Source organism: Leptonychotes weddellii, chromosome 9 (assembly GCF_054177405.1).
Source record: "Leptonychotes weddellii isolate Sample4059 chromosome 9, ASM5417740v2, whole genome shotgun sequence".
Taxonomy (NCBI): domain Eukaryota; kingdom Metazoa; phylum Chordata; class Mammalia; order Carnivora; family Phocidae; genus Leptonychotes; species Leptonychotes weddellii.
In genome coordinates this window covers 87,109,312-87,129,328 of record NC_138377.1, presented here as the reverse complement: position 1 = coordinate 87,129,328, position 20,017 = coordinate 87,109,312, and the positions used below count along the sequence as shown (strand labels likewise).

Here is a 20,017-nt window from a genome sequence, read left to right as displayed (position 1 = left end):
AAGCCCCATTCTGCTCTCTACCCCCTTCTACCTGGCCATGGATGAAATCCAGAGACAACGTAGGTAGAACAAAATATATGGCATTTATTAAACGTGTGACACAGGTTCTAATATCAAAGTAGAGCATGCATGAACAAATTATTCATTTAACAAAAACACCAATTGATACTGAAAACATGAAATGATTACATGTCCACAACATACAAAATTCTCTTTCAGTTAAAGTGAGAAAGGGAAAAAGAAGAATCACAGGTGAAATAAACACACTGATTTCAGTGAGCCCCATGAAGGCATAAGGCACAAATTAAACCAAGGGATTAGCATATCAGAATGAGGCACTTGTGCCTGCAAGAGGCCAGTCTCCACCCGTGGCTCCCACAACCCCACACAGATCCTGGCCACCAAGAGGAGAGAGCACCCTTCCCTGGCAGGGTCAGGTCTCCCCAGGTGCCCCTGCGCCTGTGGACAGGCTTCTGGGCACCAGAGAAACACCGCCTCTAATACTTTTATGGGTGAATAAAACCTTCATGCTGTAACAAATGATCCTGGTGTGAATAACATGAAATTTCAAATTAATGCCCTTTTTCCTCCCAACCAAAGGCTCATAAACCAGAAAATAAATTGTGAGGGAATTCTGACAGAATTTCAGTGTCTACTCGGAAAGCTAACGATGGCCCAGTAAAGCGTGGTTGGGTGTTTGAAATATGACCTTGAAAGCTCTCTCTCCTGCCCTCCCCTTCCACCTCACTTTTCCTTCATGTTTTAGAAGTAGATCAGAACCTCAGCAGTCTCCTTTCTGGCTGAAACTTACATAGGAGGAAGCAGTAGTCACCCTTCCCAGACCTCGAGACGAATGGTTCTAGGGCTTTTGTCCATCTGTACAAAGTGTGTGTCTCCAGGTGCCTAAGTCAGTGTTTTCTTCATGGTTAACTCCAGGACCCGTGTGTATGGGGTATAGTTCCTGGAAGGCATTGAGATTTCACGCGTCCTACCTGTTGGGCTGAGAAATGAGAAAAGGCAGGTCAGGAAGATGGAACAAAACTCTCCATATTCTTCATGTAAGACAACTCTGGGAAGTGGTTTTGCCACCACTGCAGCCTAAAATTTTATAAACTGATAGTGTCAGTTGAATTTTCCATTCAAATATTATAAGAGGGGCCTTTATTTTTAGCAATTTTTTTTCTTAAGATTTATTTGAGAGAGAGCTGAGAGGAGGGAGGGGCAGAGAGAGGAGAGAGAGAATCTTAAGCAGGCTCCCTGCTGAGCACAGAGCCCGACGTGGGGCTCGATCCCAGGACCCTGAGATCATGACCTGAGCTGCAATCAAGAATCAGACGCTTAACTGGCTGAGCCATGCAAGCGACCCTTTAGCAACTTTCAAAGGTTGTGCTAAGCATCGATAATTCAGAAAAATAAAAAACCATGTATTTAAGGAACTCCTATTTTGGTGGGAAAGGGATGTACATGAATAACTGTAATAAGAGACACATAATGAGCTGTGCTGGATATTCTCCATTTGCCCATTCAGATTACTCTTCCCTGTCTCCACCTCACTCTGTGCCCTTGGGAAGCTGACCTGAAGGTCAGTGTCCATGGGTTCCCTTACCCTTTAGCTCCCAGCGGGTTCTGAGCAGTTGGGAACTGGTAGCAGGGGATGAGAGACTGCAAGGACAGAGAGGTCAGGACCTTTGTTCCCTTCTGGCCAGGCTGCAGCTTGGAAGTTGGCCGCATTGCCCTAGCAAAGACCACAGCTTACAGCTCTCCCCTTTGCCTGTCCTCCCGGCTTTCTCCCCCTGCCTCTTCAGGCCCAGGCTGGTAACAGTTTCCACTGTGCCAGCTCCAGAGTACGCCACTGTCCCTTATTCACTTTTCTCAGCGCTGCCCAAACCTTCATAAATAGTCCCTTCATCCTAGTCTCTTCAGTCTTCCTGTCCTGTCAGGACCCCGAGCAATACAAGAATTAACATATTATGGGCACACTGAGGGCAGAACAAGTTAGCGGCACTTAGGAGGGCATCTGGAACTGTGCACAAAGAGGGGAATCTTGCAGGGTGCCTAGGCGGTCCTCAAGTGGTCAAGGAGGAGATGGGAATTCAAGTGGAAGGGATAGGGTGTGCAAGGGCCAAAAAGGGTGAGCATAAGGGCTATGGGTGTGGAAAGGAGACATGTTTGGTAGGACTGGAGCAAAGAGCTCTTGGTGGAAAGTGGCAGAAGACGAGGCCTGTGTGCCCTGCTAAGGAGTTTAGAAGGAGACCCAGAGCCACTAAAGATTTGTAAGGAGGGGCAGGATATGCTCATCTCTTTATTCTAGCAGGGTTCCTTGGCACCACTGAGGGTTGACTGCAGAGGGGTTAGTCTGGAGGCAGAAGGTGAGTTAGATTTTTTTTCTATATTTAGGAGGTGAGAGATCATGAGAGCTTGAATTCTGACTGTAACACTGGAGGTGAAGTATCAAGGAAAGGGTAGGGAGATATTGGGGAGGTAGAATTAACCAGGATTTGGTGGCTGAGATGGAGAAAATCTCCCATCTCTTTTTCCTCCTGGACACACAACTACCTTTCCCAGTGTCCTTTGCAATTTGATGGGCCATGTGACTAAATGGACAGAAATGATGTATATTACTTCCAGGTTTAGCCCATAAAATTCTCCTACATAATCCTCCATGCCCAGTCTCTTCGCTTTCATGCAGAGAATATAGTGGAGGGCTCAAGAGGACTCCAAAGCCCAGGCAGGGTGACTAGCTGGAGGAATCCGGGCTTCTGAATGACCATGTGCCGTGAGGCCCATGCCAACTGGCCTTGCACTGTAACATGAGAAATCGGTCTTGATTTTGCTAAGCCGAGGTCTGTGGGCTTTTTGTTACAGCAGCTGCATTCCTTCTCCCCGCTAATGCAGTGACCAGTTGCGTGTGTGAGATAGGAGTCAGCTCCCTTCCCTGAACGGCCCATAGCCTCTCATTCACAAAGTGATATGGAATCTACCTCCTTAACTACTGTTTTGTCATGTGCCTTCTCTATTCCCTGAGCCCCTGGCCTAGTTCAGGCTCTCAGAATCTATCTTTGAATCCTGGAATAGTATTCTAAATGGTCTCCCTCCCTTCGGTGTTGGCAGAGTCTTCCTCCTCCTCAAATCCTCTACCCAGCTTGCTGTCAAAGAGATCTTCCTGATGATTGAAGTATAATACCATTCTTAAAACTTTTCAAAGTCTCCCCATTGCTTCTGGGATGAAGTCTAAGCTCCTGTGTATGGTCTTAAAGGCCCTCTGCTGTCTCCTGTCGTATCTCCCATCTGGCCTTGCTAAGAAACACAGTCGTCACCATAGCCACACTGCCATTCTCATGTTATCCCCTTTGCCTTGACTGCTTCCCCAATCCAATGGATCTGATGAATTCCTGCCTATATTTCAAGACTCAAACCAAATATCACCTCCTATATGACAATTTCCCAGATTCCCCACCGCAGTGATAGAAATGAGCATTCCTCTTTTTGTCTGTTCCCTTGAGTAGTGGTGCTCAATTTTCTGCTTCCACAAGGTCCACTTTTGCAAAATTTTCCCGGCAGTTAACACTTCCCACTACGCTGCAGTGATTTTTAACTGTAGTTGGCATATAGCTTCTTAATGGGGTGTATTAGAAGCTTGGGGGAAATTTTAAACTTCACTGGTCTCCCCAAGAGATTCAGTATGTCTTTTCCATGCTCTCCAAACTATCTCCCCACATACACCTTGAGAAGGACTGTCATACAGGCTTCCTTTTTGTTTTTTTTAAAAGATTTTATTTATGGGGCGCCTGGGTGGCTCAGTCGTTAAGCGTCTGCCTTCGGCTCAGGTCATGATCTCAGGGTCCTGGGATCGAGCCCCGCATCGGGCTCCCTGCTTGGCAGGAGGCCTGCTTCTCCCTCTCCACTCCCCCTGCTTGTGTTCCCTCTCTCGCTGTATCTCTCTCTGTCAAATAAATAAAAATCTTAAAAAAAAAAATAAAAGATTTTATTTGAGAGCACGTGAGAGAGGGAGACAGAGCATGAGCTGGGGGAGAGGGAGAAGGAGAAGCAGACTCCCCACTGAACAGGGAGCTGGATGGGGGCCTATCCCAGGACCCTGAGATCATAATCCGAAGGCAGACCCTTAACCGACTGAGCCACCCAGGCACTCCTAGGCTTCTGACATACCACTAGAAGCACCCCATTGTCCCCTCTGGTCTACACATCCTCTGCTAGTCACAATTTCCTGAAGGCTGAAAACCACACTCCTCTTCATGACTCTAGCAGCTCACTCAGGCCGGGCACAGAACTATCACTAAATGTATGGATGAGGAAGGAAACCAGAGGACAAGGGATTTCCAGGAGTGAATGGTCAGAGTGTCACCTGCCACAGATCTGGGAATTCAGGGGTCCCCAGGGACCTGACCAGGCAGGTTAGTGGAGTGCCGGGGCAGAAGCCAGATGGTGATTTTGCCAACCACTGAAAATTCCACGTAGAGGAAATGGTCTCTGGTGATAATATCCTAAAAGCCCGTAAAATGCAGAAATATTTATAAAGGTGAGCTTTCCGGGTTTCAAAAACAGGCTCCAGATATCCCAACCTTTCAAAAAGAAGTGAGGTATTTTATGTGATTGATCACTAGGATCTCAAGAACACAAATAATTTCAACCACAGAACTGAAATTCAACCATTTTCTTTAAGGCTATTGGTAACCTTTTATTATTCCATAAAGGGGCAGGTCTCCTGGGGGAAACAACAGCAGAGTCAGCAAATAAAGCTTTGACAAAAAGCTACTTTGTGTTCTGGTCTCTACAACAGAAGTATAAAAATGTTGGCATTTTAAAGCGCTTACTATGTGCCCGGCACTTATGACGATGGGGAATATTTTTCATTACATCACACCTATTAAGACATAATTTATGAGCTTGCTGGAAACCAAGTGTCACTAAGGGGCAAGGAGAAAAAGTTTCTTTTCTTTTTGTTTCTTGTTTTTCATCTTTCTCTTTGAAGGCAGGCTAGCAGACTGGAAATTGCTCTCAGCGGCTTTCATTAACCTGTATCAAACCTTTAAATCAAACTCTTGAGTCTTTTAAAAAAAAAATAGGTGTTTAAAAGTCTCTGAAATCACAGTGAGTGCCTTCTCACCCCTTCCCTCCCTCCTTGCTCTGCTGTAAGATCCTTGCTGTCTAGAAACGAATGGAATGCAAGGGTTAGATGAAGAGAGGAAGGAGTTGAGGAGAAACTGGAGACAGAAGGTGGTATTCAGTCGCCTAGACCTAGAGAACCCAGGTCTCCAGCAGCCTGGTGGCAGTGGGACTAAAGGGGGACAGCCCTGTACAGGCACTGAGGCTGTCCTGGGGCACAGGTGTCCTAAGAGAACGGACCTCAGGGCCCCGGGAAAGTCGTGGCAGCCCAATGGAAATAGGAAAATGCACCCACTCCGCTGGGCACTTTATGCCTGTATCCTACTTCACCAGCCCGGCAGGCCACCCAGGTAATTACTGTCAGAATCTTCCAATTCTGGCTGAGAAACTGAGACTCAAAGAGATTAGGGATTTGCCCAAAGCTGTAGATATAGCGAGAGGCAGATCAGCCAACACATGTTTATGGAGCATCAAGAAAGTGCTAGGCTAGGGGATGAGAGCCCAGGGTCCCTGTCCACTGGAGTCCACAGAGTTGACACAAATAGGGAAGTGGTGGTGATGTGGGGAGGAGGTCACAAAAGGGGTTTACTGGCTCTGTAAGTAAAGAAAAGGCTGATTTCGAATTTTTCCAGCATAAAAATCAAGCAGCAATAATTATAAGTCAGACGCTGTTAGCAGCACAGCATGAAAGCCCTCCAGGTAGAGGGAGAAATGAGTCCGAGGTAGCTCACTCCTCCCCCCGTGAGGCTTCGTGCGCAAGCACCCGGAACACGCAGCGACCACTCTGACATCTCAGCTGACAGGGGCCTCATCCACCACGGGGCCTTCCAGAGTTTTATGCACTGTCTAGAGGGCTCCAAACCACAGAGAGTTTAATTGGAGAGCTTAATGCATACTGAAGCATTATGGGCTTGAAGCACTATCAATCCGTTGAACAAAATCACTAATAAGTTAATGAAATTGTCTTAGCACACCCAAATTCACTTATATTTGATCTGGTGTCTTACATGAAAAATCAGAGCTTTGGTGTAGTTAATAATAGCTATTCTTAAGTAAGTACTTAACCAGTTACCATGCTAAATGCTGTATATACATGTTTTCATTTAATCCTCATAGAAACCCTATGAGATTTGATATTGTCCTCTTCATTCCCATTTTAAGAATGAAATAATGGAGGCTTCAGAGCGATTAAGTAGCTCGCCCAAGGCTGTGCTCGGCTGACAGCTAGCTGGGCAGCGAAGCCCCACGGCCTGAGGCTCCCCAACTGGACCACACTGCCAGGTTCTTTGTAAGAGAACAGGTAGTGAGAACAAAACTCATCTGCAGAATTAAGGCTTAATGCAATACTTTTATTCATCTAAAACATTTCAGAGGAGGCCATTTCAAAATATTCTGGAAAACACCATAAGATCTTGTATTAGATGCAAGTTCAAAGTCCCAAGTAAGAACCAGGAATTTTGTTAGAACATACACAATACAATTTAGCAACTCTGTTGAGTATTTTAAAACGACACAAGTACCACACCAGGTTCTAATCCTGGCTTTGTGGCTTTCAGTGAATCATTTATCTCTCTGAGCCACGATTTTGCTCTCTATCAAAACATGGGGATTAAATTCCACCAGGGGGTTCCAGTTTCTTTATTCAAACAAAATCGTACTTGGGGTCCAACATCTAAAACACACTAAAAGCTGAGTATTTCAGTTTTGTGTCGTTTTGTTTTTCAGGAGGGGGAGGGTCCCCCCCGCAGGCCAGCTCCTTGCTCACCTTGTGCCCCCTGAGGCATCCGGAGGCCTCTCCCTGAGCCCCAAGCACAGAGCCCAGAGCCCAGCAAGGCAGCTCCAAGAAGCACAGGTGAGAAACTACTGCTGTGAAATCTAACGACGCCGTGCTCCTTGCCACTCCATCCCGCGTGGCCCCTTTCACATAGTGGGCACTTAATAAATATCGGAGAGGAAACGAATGGAATCTTACCCTGCCTTTTCGGAAACTCGGATATGTAGCTTTCATTTCCTCTGCTGACTGACCTACGCAGTGAAAGCGCTAAGATGGATCCTGGGGGAAACCAAATGTTACATTTATGGAAAAGCTGCTTTTAGATGCTGAAGTGGCTTCCAGGTTCACCATGGCCATAAGTTAAGGGTCTGTCAGCACTTCCATTATGAAAACCGCTTTGTGGTTTCATAACTTAGCCATAAAAGTTTGCTTCAGGCTATCCTTCGGCATGCAAATTGAAAACCTTGTTTTAAGCCAAAATGTGGGAATTAGAAAACAAAACAATTTATTGGTTTCAGACACAGTTTTGTACCCGTCTTAAGCCAAACAAGATTTATTATGTGGGCAATTAAAGTGGACTAAACCACTTGGTTCCTGAAAAATAAAAAAGGAGAGAAATGGCGAAACTATTTATATTTCAGAGAGTCCCTGGACATGACCATTTTTTTTGGCTATATTTTTATCATGGACTTTGTCCCCCATATTGATGAGACCTCAAGTCTATTTACGTATCTTTTTCCCTGCTTAAGCTGCTTAAACCTGAGAAATCATCTACTCAAAACCACTGACTTTTTACAAATTGGGAAACGGAGGCCCCAGCAAAGACATTCCGACCTGAATGCACCCTGCTGCTAGCGAGGAGGACTAGACCCAAGGTATTTGACATCCCAGCTTGGTGATGGGCTCACCCCCATTTCCCACCAGATCTAACCATTCAAGGTTCCAGGATTCTGCATTTTTCTGGCCTAATATCAAACACAACACACAAGGATGCCCCTGATCACACAGGAATTCACCCTCCTACACAGAGTATACGAGGTACTCTGTGACTTTGGTTACCTAAATCACAAGCCACATGCCATTGGCATCCTCATCATCACCTTGTTTTATGTCCTCTTCGGGCCGAGCATGGTTTCGAGCACCTAGAGGTGGTGGGTTGGTTACTGGATCACAGATTCTAATCTTATTAGGGAGAGACCCAGGCATGGGTATGGGGAGCAGCTTAAAGACAAACAGGTCAGCCCTCGAGCTCAGAAACGCAACTGAACAAACGAGGTTGTGGTTACCGTTCATCTGTTGTGAATGAAACAGATCGATTTATTTGTGACGCTGAGCCAGTGCTTGGCTAGACTGTGTCCCGGCACCGGGGAAGAGATGAATTTCTTGAAGCTTTAGACCCTCCCTCCTCTATGTTACCAAAGCCCCTCGCAGGTCCCTCTCGCACTGTTGTAAATGTCTGCCTCCAAGTCTGTCTCCCCTTCCAGACTGCATGTGGGGCAGGAACCAAATCTCATTCCTCTCCATAAGCGTCTGGCACAGGGACGGTACTCAACAGATGTTTGCTGAGTGAATGAATGACTGGATGGGGGATCAAACGCATGCACTTCCTGACAGGGCCTGTGCCTCTCAGACGTGGCTTCCCCAGCCTTCTCTTCACTACCCCCTCTGTCCTGCACAATGCCCCCGCTCCCACAGGAACGAGCCAGACCCCTCGGCAGTTGCCATTTATCTTTGCAAAAATATTTTTGATAGAAAGAATGCAATTCTGATAATCACAGCCCCGTAAAGTATTTTCTTAAGTCAGGAGAGGAATTTGAGTCAGAAAAATAGGAAATTTCCAGATACCTGGGGAGAAGATCGCAGCCGACTCCAATCTCTCTGGTCTCCACCTCAGGCTTGGCCTGGGTTTCTGTTAAATAGTCCAACCTGCTTTGTAGTTCATTATTCTAGGGAGGAGGAAAAAAAGTACTTTTAGTCAAGCAAATAGGTTCCCCCACAAACATGCGTGATAATATGTGTTATCCAATTTTCCCCTATGACATGGATATCTATCATAATGTATTTAGTGAGCATCTCTGACATAGTAGGAATTAAATAGATTGTTTGCCTCCTTACAGATAGTTTTCTGTGCATGTACATACATATGTATCCAATTTTACATCCGTGAAAACAAACAAAATACCCTGTTCTGTGCTAAATTTGGGGTTTTTTCACTCAGCAATTTGTTGTGAATATCTTGCCATGTTTATTAGTTTTCTTTTTATGTCAACAAGCTATTTTAATGGGTTCATAGCATTCCATTGTGTGGATGTACGTTATTTATTTAACTAGTCTCTTATTGATGGCATTTAGATATTTATCACTTCTTGCAATTATAAATAAGGTACAGCTCATGTTTTAATACTCCCTTATTAAACTATAAAATGAGTAAGTCTATTAATTTAATTTAGTGGGAAATACCTCTATAACTTAATAATTAGTATTTCATAGGTTTGGAAAATTCAGAATCTCAAACATATAAAGTAGAACAAGCTCCTTGGGATTAAAATTAGCATTCTAAATAGTTTTTTTTTCAGGCCAGAGCCAAACATTACATAGGTTGATGATTAGATGCTTAGGAATTGGAAATTTGCCCCATGGGGGAAATGAAGGACAAAGGAGCAAGAAGGTTGAGGTTATTGGAATGGAAACAGAAGAAGGAATGGTGCCTGACACCTAAAGGGCAAACATACACAAAATCCAGAAAGAGGTTAACAGTGGTTATCTCTGGGTATTGAGTTTTTTGAAGTTCTTCTATATTTTTCTGTAATGCTAAATTTTCTCTTTTTGTATATTACTAGTTTATTTTTTTCATTGTGAGAAGTGTACGCTTTAATTCCCATCACCTATTTCACCCATCCCTCAACCCACGTCCCCACTGGTAATGATCAGTTCGTTCTCTAGAGTTTGTCTCTTTTTTTTCCTTTGTTCATTTGTGTTGTTTCTTAAATTCCACATGAGTGAAAGCATATGGCATTTGTCTTTCTCTGACTTATTTCGCTTAGCATTATACTCTCTAGCTCCATCCATGTCGTTGCAAATGGTAAGATTTCATTCTTTTTTATGGCTGAATAATATTCCATTGTATAAATATATAACACCTCTTCTTTATCCATTCATCTATCAATGGGCACTTGGACTGCTTCCCTATTTTGGCTATTGTAAATAATGCTACTATAAACATAGGGGTGCATGTATCCCTTTAGTTAGAAGTTTAAAAATTAGTATTTTTGTATTCTTTGGGTAAACACCCAGTAGTGCGATTACTAGATTACCCTAGTAGTGCTAGTTCTATTTTTAATTTTTTGAGGACCCTCCATACTGTTTTCCACTGTGGCTGCACCAGTTTGCATTTCCAGCAACAGTGCAAGAGGGTTCCTTTTTCTTCACATCCTCACCAACACTTGTTGTAAGACTAAATTTTCATGAGGCAATACCATATCTATCTTCTTAGCTATATTCTCAGAGCATAGCATGTCAGAGATGCAAGATATTTATTGAATAAATAAATGTATAAATACTTTTATAAGGTGCATGTAATTTGCATGATTAGAAAAAAATTAAAGCATTGTCTTTTCAGTTGGACCTGAAGCTAAATCACTCCTCTAAGACACTAGATTAACACCTGAAAGTTGAAAAGTTCTTTGAAAAAGAAACTAATTTGTTTCAAAAGAAAGAGTGTGGGGTGCAGTTCGGTAGCTCCTGCTCTGAATAGGTGATACTAAGGAGCAGAGCAGCAGCTGTCGTACAAACTCATGTTCTGTAAAGGTCTGTGGATCCCTTCAGGAAAAACGGGAAATGGTGGATAGGGAGAGAATGCGTTCCAGATTCCCCAGCAGCTGACGAGCCATGGCAGATGGATGGGCTCCAAATCTATCACCTAACGCTCAGGATGGGAGAATGTTGCTACCTGAGGTACAACATTTACACACACAAGTGCACACACGTACACACAGCTTTCCCAGCAATAGTTGGATTCTCGCATTCATTAGGAAAGACACGGACAGAAGAGGCTTGCGCATTAACAAGCTCCAAAAACCCCACTGCCTTGTCTCTTCTCAGTGTAGAGTTTAATAATGAGGATTTCACACAATTCTGAGCTAACTACCTCTAGTTAGGGGGCATGAAAGAAAGACAAGGTTAGTAAATATGCCCTACTGGTACAACGAATACAGTGAATGGTGAACAAGGAGCCACAAATCCTTTGTTCTATTTCAGAGGAACTCTATGTGTGCACAGCAGATACCCACTAAAAGCTGAAATGAAAAACCTGTACTCTTAAATTTCAATGCAAAAAAAAAATTTCAAAAACTATGCATCAGGTAGTGTGTAAAGTTAGGTGAGGGGAGCTAGGTAGCAGTTAAAGATTGGGGCATGATTTGCAACCCCTGAGTTTGGTCTTGTGGGGGTACAGACAACCAAGCAGAAAATAACAAAGTCATAAATCCCATGCCAGAGAGACCCATAGAATGGTAAGGGAGAACTCAGAGGGGACGTGGAACTCAAGACAGGGAAAATGCATGAACTCCATGAAGGTTTGCTGGAGTTATGCAAGGGAAAGAGAGGAAGAGAAAGGGATGAGTATTCCAGGATTGTGGAACATACCAGATTGAGAACAAGCACCTTGCTGCAGTATACAGGTAGCAAGAGTTACAAAGGGCTACATCTGCCTTTACAAGGACTTTATACCCAACCCTATAAGCCCAGAGTCAACACTAGATTTTTATTTCAGTCACTGGGCTTCCAGGTGGAAACTGTCTTGGAAGGAAATAAAAATCTGGGCAAAAGGAAATATGACTCCTTGATTAGTCAAGGAGGCCACTGCAATTTCCTAGTTCAAGGCTTGAGAGCCACATTTATAGCATTGAGGAGTGGGGCACATAACCAATGGATCCTCCTACAAAGAATAGCTATAAACTCTGGACAGGAAAAAAAAAAACATCTATTACGGTCTTTGGATACTGAACAAGGACAGGCAAGCTGGAGGGGCTGTGACATGCTTAGAATGGGTTCTCTGTGACTCAGTTGTTTGTTTTTGTTTGCAGCTTTGCCCAAAAACAGTATAGTCGTCGTGGCAGCAGCACAGATACTTTAGAAATTCAACAGAAAGATCATCTTTCTGGTAGATACAAAATAGTAGAAGGAGTCCAGCATAACCAGGACTGCCAAGAGTAAAGGGGAAGCCAAAGAGGGAGTTAGAGAAGGCAGAAATTTTAAACTCTGTATATAGACTCAAGTCTCTGGCAGGAACCCCCCCCCGCCCCCCCGAACCATGCATGTGTTGGGCTAAATGAAAGAAGTTTGTAGCCAAGGCTTCAAGAACTGAACTGAGATCTGAGCCATCACCCACAACAGCACGGCAGGGTGGAGGTGGGTCTAACCAAATTCATTAGCTAAAACAAAAACCTCAATGCTGTTCAGAACAATAAAGCAATCCAAAGTCTCCACAACAGAACCTTTACAATGTCCCGATTATAATCCAAAATTACTAAATTTGTGAAGAGTCAGGAAAATGTGACCTATTTCCAAGGAGAAAGAGAATCAACAGATGCCAATCCTGAGATGACTTGGATGTTGGAATTTTCAGACAAGGACTTTCAAGCAGCTATTATATAACTGTGCTCAATGAGGTAAAAGAAAATATGCTACTAACTGATGTAGTAAAAAAAAAATCCACAAAGAAAGAGAAAATATAAAAAAAGAACCAAATGGAAATTTTAGAACAGAAAAATACATTGCCTGAAATTTTAAAAAATCACTAGACTGAAGAAGAGAATGGAGATGACGAAGGAGTCAGTAAACTTGAAGACCTCTTAACGGAAATCATTCAATCAGGGGCGCCTGGATAGCACAGTCAGTTAAGTATCTAGCTCTCGGTTTCAGCTCAGGTCATAATCTTAGGGTCATGAGATGGAGCCCCACATTTGACTCCATGCTCAGCGCAGAGTCTGCTTAAGACTCTCTCTCCCTCTGCCCCTCCCCTGCCATACTCTCTCTAAAATAAATCTTTTTAAAAAATCATTTGATCAGAATAAAATGAAGAAAGCAAAGATTGGAAATAATAAATGGAGCTTCCTGGAACTACGGGACAATTTCTAATGCCTAACATAGGGATACTGGAATCATAGAAGGAAAGGATAAAGAAACTAGAGCAGGAAAAATAGTCAAAGAAATAATGGCTAAACATTTCCCAAATTTCGTGAAAGACATAAATTTGCAAACCCCAAGAATCTCAGCAAACCCCAAACAGAATAAATTCAAAGAGAAATCTACCTTGGCACATCCTAGTCAAACTACTAAAAAACAAAGAAAAAAATCTTGAAAGCAATCTTGTTACATATATAGAGGGGAATAATTTGAATTACCACAGATGTCTCATCAAGAACCATAGAAGTCAGAAGACAGCACTAAGAGAAAGAAACTCATCCCTGAACGCTCTATGATTCAATAATGAAGGTGAAAGAAAGAGCTCACTTTCAGATCAAGAAAAACTAAGTGAATTTGTCCCCATGTTGCTACACTACACAAAATGCTACATAAAAGGTCTTCAGGCTGAAAAGAGATGGTATCAGAGAGAAACTGAGATTTTCAGGAATGAATGAAGAACATCAGAAATAGATACTGTATGAGTAAATATGAAAGACTGCATTTTCTCTTAATTTCTCTAAAGTACATATGACTAAAGCAAAAATTATAATGTATTGTGGGTTTATAATGCATGCAAATATGATACCTATAATAACTATGACAGGAGGGGGAGGGGTAAATGGACCTATATCATTGCAAGATTTCTACATTTTACACAAAGTAGTACAATATTACCTTTAAGTGGACTAGGAACAGTTAATTATGTTGTGATACCCAGAGCAATGGCTAATATATTAGAGAAAAGAGACACAGCAAAATGCCAATAGATATATTAAAATGGGATTCTAAAAAATAATCCAAAAGAATACAAGAAAGGGGGAACAAATAAGCAAAACAAACCAGAGGGAGTAAACAGAAAACAAATAATAAAATGACAGACCTAAATCCAGTCATATCAATTATTAAATGTCAATGGACTATACACTCCAATAAAAGAGACTATCAGAATATATTTTAAAAAACAAGACTTAACTATGTATGGTCTATAAGAGATGCACATTAAATACAGAGAGGGTGGGGGGGCTCCTGGGTGGCTCAGTTGGTTAAGCGACTGCCTTCGGCTCAGGTCATGATCCTGGAGTCTTGGGATCGAGTCCCACATCGGGCTCCCTGCTCAGTCTGCTGCTCCCTCTGACCCTCCTCCCTCTCATGCTCTGTCGCAAATAAATAAAATCTTTAAAAAAAAATTAAAAAAAAGAAAAGAGAGTGGGAAAAGATACACAATACAAACAGTAAACTTAAGAGGGCAGGAACAGCTATATTAATGCCAGATAAGAGAGACTTCAAGACGGAATATGAACAAGGAAGTGACCAACATTTCATAATAATGAAAAGGTCAATTCATCACCAGGACATAACAATCAAAAATGTATATGTATCTAATAACGGAGCTTCAAAATATATGAAGTAAAAAAAAAACAAAGAAATAGATGGTCTAAAACCATAATAATGGATTTTTAACACCCCTCTGTCAGCAACTGATACAATTACACAAAAATCAGGAAGAACATAAATCAGATAAACAATACTACCAACCACCTAAATCTAACTGATATTTATAGAACACAAAAACAGCAGCATGCCTCTTTTTTTACACTAAGAGAAACCATGTGCTGAGCCATAAAACAAGTCTTGATAAATTTAAAAGAATTAAAACCATACAAAATATGTTCTCTGACCGTAACAATTAAATTAGAAATCAAAAACAATATACCTAAGAAAACCTCAAATATTTGGAGGTTAAACAATACACTTCTGAATAATCCATAAGTCAAAGAAGATCTCAAAGGAAATTAGAAAATATTTCAAATTGGATGATGATGAAAATACAACCTATCATAGCTTGAGGGGTGCTGCTGAAACAGTGTTCAGGGGCATTTATAGCTGCTGATAGTAACAAAGAACAGAGCTCTAAAATCAATGGCCTAATGTCCACCTCAAGGAGCTAGAAAAAGAAGAGCAAAGTAATACCAAATTAATTAGAAGGAAGGGAATAATGAATATCAGAGCAAAACTCAATACAATAGAAAACACAACAGAGAATATCAACAAAGCCAAAAACTATTCTAATTTTTTAAAACATCAACAAAATTGATAACCCCCCAGCTAGCCTGATCAAAGAAAGGGGGGTACAAATAATAGGGATCAAAGAGAAGCTAAAAGGAAACAACTGGATATCTATGTGGAAAAAAATATATTCCTTACTTCACACTGTTTGACAAAAACTAGCTCCAAGTGGATTACAGATCTCAATTAAAAAGCAAAAACTATAAAATGTTTAGGGAAAACCCTAGGAGAAAATCTCTATGATTTTTTGTAGTAGGCAAAGATTTCTTAGCACACAAAAAGCATAAACCATAAAAGAAAAAGTTGATAAACTGAACTTTATCAAAAATAAAAACCAAAAACCATGTCTTCAAGAAAATGAAAAAGACGGGCACCTGGCTGGTTCAGTTAGCATGTGCCTCTTGATCTTGGGGTCATGAGTTCGAGCCCCATGTTGGGGGTAGAGTTTACTTAATTAAAAAAAAAAAAAGAAAAAAGCAAGTCATGAAATGGGAGAAGATATTCACAATACATGTATCTGACAACTGATACCCAGAATATAAAAAGAACTCTTAAAACTCGATAATAAGAAAACTAAAAACAAACGAGTACAAAAGAGCCCATACTCTAGGATTTCATTTACCAGAGAATGCAAACAAATCCATAGTGACAAAAAGTGATAAAGTGACCCCTCCCACTGGAAAAAAAAACAAAAACATCACTGGCTGCCTGGAGTGGAACAGAGAAAGGGAAACAGGGAGTCTTTGGGAAGTGGTGGAACTGTTCTGTATCTAGATTGTGGTGGTGGTTTCACAGGTACATACAACCGTCAAAAGTCACTGAACTAGACACTATTTTTTTTTAGCTATAATCAACAGATCACATTATAGTAGTTTCAGGTGTACAAAATGATTTGCTATTTATATATACTGTGAAATGACCACCATAATACGTCTAGTTCCCATCTATCACTATACACTTTACACGGATGAGGTTTATGTAATTGAATACACAAGGTTGACAAGGAAAAAAAAAAAGGTGAGAGCCTGAATATGGGCAGTAGGAGACAAGTTAGAAGAGGGACAGATTAAGAAATAGTTAAAACCGAAAAGTGCCAGGACTCAGTCCAGGAAGACAGAGACTCTGCACTCCGTCCCACAGACTGTACCTAAAGCGAACCCACAAAGAGCAGCCTCACTACTGCCTGGCTTTGTGCTCCCTACAAGGTTGTTTGCTTCTGGGACTGAGCCTCCAGTTCCACGGTTCTCCTGCTTTCAAACACCGCCCCCTTGTGTTCAGATGTGAAATGCAGCTCAGGAGGCTGCATGCCTTCCAGGAACCAAGGACCTGGTACTGCACCTCTTGGCATTTTTTGGAAATTACATCACAAATGTACAGCAGCCACCTCCTCCCTCAACTCTCTCGGACCCAGGGGAGGGAGCGGCTGGAGCTGTAGCACATGCACTAAACAAGAATGTACATCCAATAAAATGCGGACATGGAGCCCCGGTGCCTGGAGCTGCCGCCCCGCTAGTACCCTGGAAAATTAATAATCGTCCCAGGAATGCACAATGGACACGCTGAGAGGTTTACGTACCATACAACACACATTCCATGCAGGATGAACAAAACCGGGACATGAGACTCCTTTCCTCTGACCTTTAAATTTTGCTGTAACTTCAGAATTTTCAGCAGAGAAAAAAGGAATGGAATCAGTTCAGAGTTTCAGAAAGCTGATCTACTTTACGGAGGTATATACTTATGATTTTATTTCAGTAACAGTTTCTATATCGGAAATAGGGAATGGGATATTCCTTCTTCAGGAGGCAGGCAAATATAAATTGTTGGGAGAAAAAGAAAAAAGAATGAGCATATTTTTGTATCAGGAAGATTTTGCATTGCTTGATGAAAATGCAGTCTGATGCGGCCAGGCTTGAGCAAACTTCTAGGGATCTGGTGGGGCTAGGGGCTCAAAATCTGATGAGTAAGCATCAGTAAATACCAATGATGGATTCAGAGACCAAAATGTTCCACATTTTCTATTTTAAAAAGGAAGGTGGGGAGGAGAAGGAAGAGGAAGAAATGTGTATCAGTGACAATGAAAGGAGACCCTGGGGCCCAGACAATTGGAAAAACAGTAAACACATATGGCATTTACAGTGAGCCATGTACTTTTCGAATCACTTAATATTAACTAATCCTCGTAACAACTCTATGGGGGAAGACACCATTTTAGAGAAGACTCCCTTTAACAGATGAGCAAACAGAGGCCCAGAGCAGTTAAGTAACTTGCTCAAGATCCCATAACTAGTACGTGGCAGAGCTGAGAATTCAGGCAGCCTATCTCCAGAGTCCGCAATTAGGCCCTTAATAAAAGGTAGCTACTTTATTAATAAGATGGAATATAAGAGGTTACCAGATATGTCTATCAAAACTTCGCAAGGATATTTGAAATACCACTTTTGGCATCATTCTGGTTTAAAGCAGGCGATGGAAAGCTGTGGTATAAAAAGGACTGGTGTTAGAACAGGCCAAGAGCATAGAAATTCTAAGTGGCCAACAGAACCCTGTATTGTAAAGTGATATAATTAAATTTGGAAAATGTCAGTGTGACTTCATAATCTCAGAAAGACACATATTGCCCCCAATTCTGTCGTGATTAAAATCGGCCTAACAGTAGACACAGTGCTTTAGCCATGACCAGTTCCCATGTCCAGGTAGTTTTCAACATAGTTCACCACTAAAATGAACCAGGCCTCCTTGGAGACAAGCCAATACCATATCTTGAAACCGGACAAAAACGAGGATGGCAAGAATGAACCCAGAAGCATCAGGAACCCTGCGATAGAGGCAAAGAAGCTGATGGAAGAGAACTCTCGCCAGCTGAGTCGTGACAATTTGGGCATCAAAAAAAGGAGGAGGAGAAGGAAATTATTATTACAGAAACAAGGTGGTCTGAGAAATACCTTATGTTCAACAGTGTCTCTCAAAGGGAAAGTTAATAGAGAGTGTACACAAAGATAGTTTTAAGAGAAAAAAGGGTGACCATAATAAGCTATGTCACAATTTATATTGATTTTTAAAACTAGAAAGCATTAAAAAAAAACTAGAAAGCATTAATATATAAGGTGATGTAGTTTCTTTTATAGAGTATTAATTATATGTTTGTTTATAAAATTTGTGTCGAGTAAGAAAGAATTACAAAATGAATTATAAGTCAGGCCATCCCAGGACGTTAGGGCCCACGGAAGGACTGCTTGGCATTGGTAATCCTACAAGAACCAGGTGGGAGGAGGGGCAGAGACCCACTGCCATTAGCAGGTACATACAGTTAACAAGGAACCAACAGTCCACAGTGTGTTTGTACCGTAATAAACTAGGCAAGCAGCCTGAAGAGGAAAACCAAGTACTCAAACTCAACCTCTCATCTCCTAGGAGATGAAATCTATCTACCTGGCCCAATAAAGCAGGGTAAAATATTAATAGGGAATACATAGTTCTTAATAGTTCTGAAAACTAGGTCAGTGCATCACGATGATAAGGGGTCCTGACTTTGAATCACCTTGAAGCCACCTCATCCTGAGTGTACCCCCGTCCCCCCGAGAATCAGCAGCCTCTGACCTTAGCTACTCAGAAAAGTTATTCTGTCTCCTTTGGATCTGAAAGATCCCTGCACCTGTCTGGAAAGTGTTAAAATGATGTTAACTCTAAGAACACACTGAAATTAGTAAAACAGCCCTGGGAAGATATAAAAAATAAGAACAGAAACAACAAAGAAATAAACTCTAACCACCTGACTGTGGCTGGCTCTGAGGGCCGGCCACAGCTGCCCGCATCCCCCAGGAGCAGGCCTCAACCAATGGCAGGAGGGAGTCAGTGGACCAAGGCCCAGCTCTCTGACCTTTAGGTAAGGACAACTCAAGAGGCCAGTGCGTAGCGTCTCCTGGAGACCCCCCAGTGGGAGTGAGCTGCGGCTGCCCACGATGGCAGCCTCCTCAGCAAGGCACCATCCTCTCCCTGACTCATCCCCCCACCCTCCTCTACTGGGGCTTCCTGGGATCGTCCACCAAATCTACTATGTGGACTAATATCCACATCTCAGGGTCTGGGCAAGAGGGGCTTAAGAACCGAGCATTAAAGCCCCCACGTGTGTAATGCTGTTCTCTACGCACAGGATCCCCTTGTGCTTTCATAATCTACTAGCAGGAGAGCTGGCTTGAGGGGCACAGGGTGTGGGGGGGCGCTGGTGGGCACTGCCTCTCCTGTCAGCATCTTCTTCCCCTCTCTGGACCCACGGGCTCCCACCAGGACACTCGCTTCAGATCTCACTGGGGAAGAAGGTGTGATTCCTCCCACAGGGAGCTGTGATTTGGGAGGAAGTTCTTAGAAACGTCCCATCGTAAGGCTGGAGCTGCACATAGGGACTGCGGAGAGGAAGGCAGGAGGGGGACAGGGCAAGTGCCCATTTACTCGGCTGTCCCCACACGGAGACTCTTGAGCTTGAATCTACCCCCAGGTCCCTGTGGGCCATGACTTTTATAGGCAGCTCCCCAAACACAGAGTACATGAAAACACAGTTCGTCCTTCCCACAAACACAGTGGTTAAGAGCCCAGGCTTTGAATTCAGGCTTACCCATTTCTACTGTCACCTTGGGCAGGCTCCTTCATGCCCCTGAACCTCAGTCTGCCCATCTATAAAATGGGAGAAAGACAATCTAATTCCTAGGGCATTAACTTAAGAGGTTAAGAAACATGCCAGGCACGTTCTCTGCACTCTCACTGCCCGGTCACACACATGTAGGTGAGCTACCATCCTCGTTCTGTAATTCTAAGAAAGCTCCCCAGCATCACCCAGCTAATAAGAGGCAGATCTAGGGTTCAAACTTG

At 42.6% G+C, this 20,017-nt stretch overlaps 2 long non-coding RNA genes across 3 annotated transcripts in view; one reads left to right on the top strand and one right to left on the bottom strand.

The window, feature by feature from the left end:
- Nucleotides 1-18,028, top strand: part of LOC145723523 (uncharacterized) — a 33,460-nt gene extending 15,432 nt beyond the window's left edge. Inside the window, exon 2 of one of the 2 annotated variants that reach the window (XR_014148638.1) lies at nucleotides 6,850-18,028. This is a non-coding gene — a long non-coding RNA (uncharacterized LOC145723523). Of the gene's footprint in view, nucleotides 1-6,285 lie in introns of both variants that reach the window. The other variant, XR_014148637.1, reaches the window with a different exon arrangement.
- Nucleotides 65-8,846, bottom strand: LOC102745695 (uncharacterized). Its single transcript, XR_014148636.1, has 2 exons — nucleotides 8,744-8,846; nucleotides 65-1,000 (listed from the first exon to the last, which is right to left on the bottom strand). It is a non-coding gene; the product is annotated as an uncharacterized LOC102745695 (long non-coding RNA).
- Nucleotides 18,029-20,017: the final 1,989 nt, after the last annotated feature.